General features: G+C 29.4%; 1 protein-coding gene across 1 annotated transcript in view; it reads right to left on the bottom strand.

Moving 5' to 3' along the window:
• Positions 1–3912: 3912 nt before the first annotated feature.
• The window catches only part of LOC106103089 (protein EFR3 homolog cmp44E), a 24711-nt gene continuing 23009 nt past the window's right edge, over positions 3913–5614 (bottom strand). Inside the window, exon 23 of the mRNA XM_013282755.1 lies at positions 3913–4387. The gene's annotated coding sequence lies outside the window, so the exon portion shown is untranslated. The remainder of the gene's footprint in view (positions 4388–5614) is intronic.

The raw sequence follows: 5614 nt of genomic DNA, 5'->3' as shown, positions 1-5614 counted from the left end.
AGTTACTTTGTCTCGGTCGTAGTTACTTTGACTATCGGTCGTAGTTACTTTGACTATTGGTCGTAGTTACTTTGACTAATGGTCGTAGTTACTTTGACTATCGGTCGTAGTTACTTTGTCTATCGGTCGTAGTTACTTTGACTATTGATCGTAGTTACTTTGACTATCGGTCGTAGTTACTTTGTCTATCGGTCGTAGTTACTTTGACTATTGGTCGTAGTTACTTTGACTATCGGTCGTAGTTACTTTGACTATTGGTCGTAGTTACTTTGACTATCGGTCATAGTTACTTTGGTTACTTTGACTATCGGTCGTAGTTAGTTTGGTTACTTTGACTATCGGTCGTAGTTACTTTGACCATTGGTTCTAGTGATTTCGGTACCTTTGACCGTCGGTGTAAATAACTTGTTATCGTTCCATCAAGTTGGAGGTCTATAATAAATGATCGAAACGAATTCGTCAAATTGTTTTTATTTTATAAGTGTTTAGTGAAATCAATTCTTATGATTTATTTAGTCACAATTTTCAATTGTTATATAAATAAGAATCTAAGTAATCGAATTATACATGTCACTTTTCGTTATTCGGTAAAATATATCTATTACTCTAATATTTACATAAATTTATGTTATTTTAAAATGTCTTAACAAAACGTCACATAAGTCTCCTAAAAATACTTCCAATTTCTGTTATGTCTATTCTCTGCATTATTTATTTTTTTCTTAACTTCTTAATTGTATACGAATGTTTAATTTTAGTGTTACTTAAGTTGGTTGTTGATTTGTAATTATACTAATTTTTTAAATTATATTTTTGTTAAGTTTATATAAAGGAACGAGCAAAGCACAAAAGTTTCTTTTTTAACTTAAATAAATGCGGCACAAAATGTTTTATGTAAATATTTATTACCAAATAACCAAAGAAATAATTTAAATGCATCATCACAATGAAATTTAATTCTGATTATTTTTTAGTTGAAAAATATTTATGATAATCATTGTATTCAAATGTATTATTTTTAAGCATTAAATTGCCCTGTTTATAAAATTAAATTTTTCATGAGTATTTCTTGCTATATTCAATTTTGTATAATATATAGTTTTTGTAAATACTTTTATATGTCCAAAATCAGTTGTGATCAAAGACTGTTAAACACAATGTTACTATACAGATCTGTACATAGTTATACAAACGCCATGTAGATGTATTTTTAAAAAGATTGTAACATAAACGTAACAATATTATAATTTGTAACATAAATGTAACAATATTATAATTTGTAACATAATTGTAACAATAAGTCTTTTGCACATGAATAATTAAGATGGATTTTCACTGATCTGAAGATTGGTGAAACTAACAATGATTTTGTCTTGAAAACTTTTGACTATTGATATAGTAGATAATTGTATCCAAAATAGTATGTTTTACTTAAATTTGTCTAAATTTATTGATACACAACAGTAAATTGATCAAATTAAGTATTTACAAGCATTGAGTTTTACTCTAAGAATATTGAAAATGAACTGAAAATTTTTATTACATTTATTCGTGTGCATTGACTAAGAGTTTAGGTGCTAAATGTATATTTAAAGAAAAAATTAAAAGTTACCTAAAGCCAGTAATGTACATAGAAATTTAAAAAAATCCTAATCATATGTAAGTAGATAAGATTATTTTGAAATAAATGTTTTTATTACAATTGTCTGTTATTTTAAAATATCCTTAAAATTCGCTCACACAATTACCACCATTAAAATTTTAATCGAAAATAAAATTAAATTGAACCAAAGATTAACTTTATTCAGCCATTTAATACTGACGAGGCAGTGGACAAAATATTTTCACCGGTACTTTCTCTAAATGGTCACTATATCAGTTTTCAAGTTTAGTGCCACTTCGTGTTTTGTTGACTTTTTAAAATATTTTACAAAACATATATTATAAGACAAACATTATAAGTTACATCTTAGATAATGTGAAAAATGTCACAAGTGAAGTGTCATCTTTGTCTACTCTATATATTTTTACTCTTTGATTTTACTCTACACGCCTTATAAGAGCAAGCGTATAAATACTTTTAAAGCAAAATTATACCTTATTTCAATGGGATAAATTTCAATTTCATTTGCAAATAAAGATTTCACAACTAAGACTTCCGACCAAGAATAAAATAGCCTTAGAATAGACCAAAAAATATAGTTTTTGGGGATAAAATGAAACACATAATGTACTTTGAACCGCATTTATTAAACACAACCTTACTATATCCATGCAATAAAACCAATAATCGACAAAACTACGAAAAACTAGTACATTATTGATTATAAATACTGATCAATAAAACGTTCCTTTAATCCGCCGCTAGATGGCGTTGAATATATCATTTTTCACAATGTAATTCAAAATTGATGCATCCTACGTAAACTATCGTATGTTCGAAACGCGTTTTTTTCAAAACTAAACTTTTAACATACGACCAATTAAGAGATAAAGCAAATATTAATTTAGGCCAGGACAAATTTTTCATTTTCTAAACTAAGTATATTTAATTGTAGTTTTAATGAACAAGCAACAATTTTGTATGTTTAGTTTTAAAAAAAATAGACTAAATCATGTTTACATCTTACTTTTAAATTTATATGGAAAATGCAAATTTAAAAAAAAATATAAAGTTTCATAAATCGATAGATTGTGACTTACGATAGTCTACATAGGAGCCATAGAAAAGTCAACTTTGTTTATCATTGAATTACACAGTGTAAAATATTATAACAGTAGAATATATTATTTTATGGCTAATTTATACTAAAATAATATTGCTCAGAAGTCTAGAATATGTCTATGAGAGTTAAATCATTTAATATAGAAAAAATCTTATAAAAACGAAATAATAATGAAATTATAAACACATTTTATGTTCTTATAACCCATAATAATCTAAAAATATCACTGGAATGTACAAGAAAATATCAAGGCGTAAAAAGTACAACTGTACTGATAAAAAAGTATATAAAAAAATCAATAATACTGAAAACTTTCACACATTTCATGTCAAATAGATTGTCAAAAAGATTTCTATTTAGGCTACACTAAAGGCAGTATATAGTCGAAAAACTTTGTATTCGTAAGTAAACATTAACCATATACAGCGACACTTGTATACAATACTGTGCCAACATTGTATACAATAGTGACACTTTTATACAATATTGACATTTGTATACAACAGTGACACTTGCATACAACATTTTATACCATACTTTGACACTTGTATACAATTTTGTGCCAACATTGTATACAATAGTGACAGTTTTATACAATATTGACATTTGTATACAACAGTGACACTTGTATACATTTTATACCATACTTTGACACTTGTATACAATATTGTGTCAATGTCGTATACAACATTGACATTTGCATACAATAGTGACACTATACAACATTGTAGCCACATTGTATACAATTGTCACTGCGATTCGATTCTATATAACAAGTCAATTTTTATTCAATCATGTTAACATTAAAAGTAAATTAATTTAATTTGACACTAACAAGTAATTGGAAACTCCATAAAATAAACTTCAAGTAGCCCTTTTTCATACATTTTATAATTGAATTTGACTTAAACGTTGTCGAATTTAATGGAAATGAGAAATTACATACATTTATAATATTGACAATGTAATTTATTGTCTACTAGCTTATCCCCGCGACTCCGTTCGCGAGGAAAAAAAAACAAAAGTAGCTTATGTGTTCTTCCAGACTATGCTCTACATCTACGTCAAATTTCATCGAAATTCGTTCACCAGTTTAGGCTACAAACTCTAACAAAAATCCATCTAAACATTTACATTTTTAATATGTGTATGAAGTATAATGGATTTATTTTGAACCTTTTTAATGTTTAAATTGATGACTAAGAAGTTTTGTTTTAAATAAGTCTAGACAGCCTTATAAAAGTATTTTTAGATAGATTATAATTTCTCTATTCTATTAAATTCGACATATATCGTTATTCTGTTAATTCAAAAACAATAACAGCCACGAGATTAAATTGTATACAAGTGTCAACTGGATACCCACATTAATACTAACACATTCCATACTACGTAATTCAACATACATTTTTAACGATATTTTAAACAGTTATTGCTATAATAATCGATATATTGAGTCAACGGACTCACCGTGATACCACTGACATGACACTTGTCCTAAAACAGGACGTTTGTATACAAGTGTCGACAGTGGAAGCTTATATGAGACTCGAAACAGTTTAGGTCATGGAAGCTTGGTTAATACATGAAATAGTTAAACATTATAAGATTATACAATAGCTGTTAGTGTGTTAAAGCTAAATTGCAGCGCCCTCTGACATCTGAAACAGAAGTATAGTTAAGTTATAATTTATTTCAAACTGACCTCTTATTAATTTGTACAGTAACGGAATCTGAAATTAATAACTTAAACATTCAAAGTAACATAATACATTCAATTCAACCTCGAAATATCGGCGCATATTTCACAGTACCATACCCCTCAGTTATTATACAACAGAGTAAGTATGCATCAGAGTAAGTATACATCAGAGTAAGGATACATCAGAGTAAGTATACATTAGAGTAATTATACATCAGAGTAAGGCTACATCAGAGTAAGTATACATTAGAGTAAGTATACATTAGAGTAAGTATACATCAGAGTAAGAATACATCAGAGTAAGAATACATAAGAGTAAGGATACGTCAGAGTAAGAATACATCAGAGTAAGTATACATCAGAGTAAGGATACATCAGAGTTAGGATACATAAGAGTAAGTATACATAATAGTAAGGATGCATCAGAGTAAGTATACATCAGAGTAAGGATACATTAGAGTAAGCATATACATCAGGGTATACCTGTGAATAAGCAGAGTTTAGCAGAGGAAGAGGTCTGGCAGCGCGTGGTGGTGGTCGCGGCGCAGCTTAGCGCTGGGCGAGCCGCCCGCCAGCAGCGGCTCTTGCGACAGCGACGAGAATATCTCCTGCAGCTTGTCCTGGATCTCGTACTGAAATACATAATATAATAATAAAAATAACATTTCTCACGACTGTAACCTAGAGGGGTAGTCAGAACATGGACCTACATTTGCTTCTATCGTGACATCTCTCGCTTCTTCATTCACACATCTAAGCATATTTTGACGTTTGAAAAATTGCGTATTTCTACGAATCTCAAACACTTCCTTACTTACATAATTCCTAATACGTACGAGATTCTTTTCGGAATGTAACCGATAGATATCTAAATACCTGCTTAATTCGGGGATGCACTGTAACTACTGACTAGTTTCAGATCCAACGGAGAAATTTCCATGTAAATTTTAGAGTACTAGATTAAGTAATAAAAAAAACATACAGACGAATTGAGTACTTCCCTCTTTTCGGAAGTTGGTCAAAAATATGACATAACTGACATCGAATATGACATTAATGAAAGTTTATGTATTTCATACCTTTGGCTGTGTGAGATGCAGTAAGTAATCAAATGGCGCGGTCCTGAATGTGTTGTTCAGTGAAGCCTTCTTCCGTTCAGCTTCCCGCTTCTCAGCCTCGCTGGGCC

Source organism: Papilio polytes, unplaced genomic scaffold, assembly GCF_000836215.1.
Source record: "Papilio polytes unplaced genomic scaffold, Ppol_1.0 DF823868.1, whole genome shotgun sequence".
In the NCBI taxonomy this organism is placed as follows: Eukaryota; Metazoa; Arthropoda; class Insecta; order Lepidoptera; family Papilionidae; genus Papilio; species Papilio polytes.
Note: the sequence above shows the minus strand (reverse complement) of the source record. Positions and strands in the feature narration are given on the sequence as shown.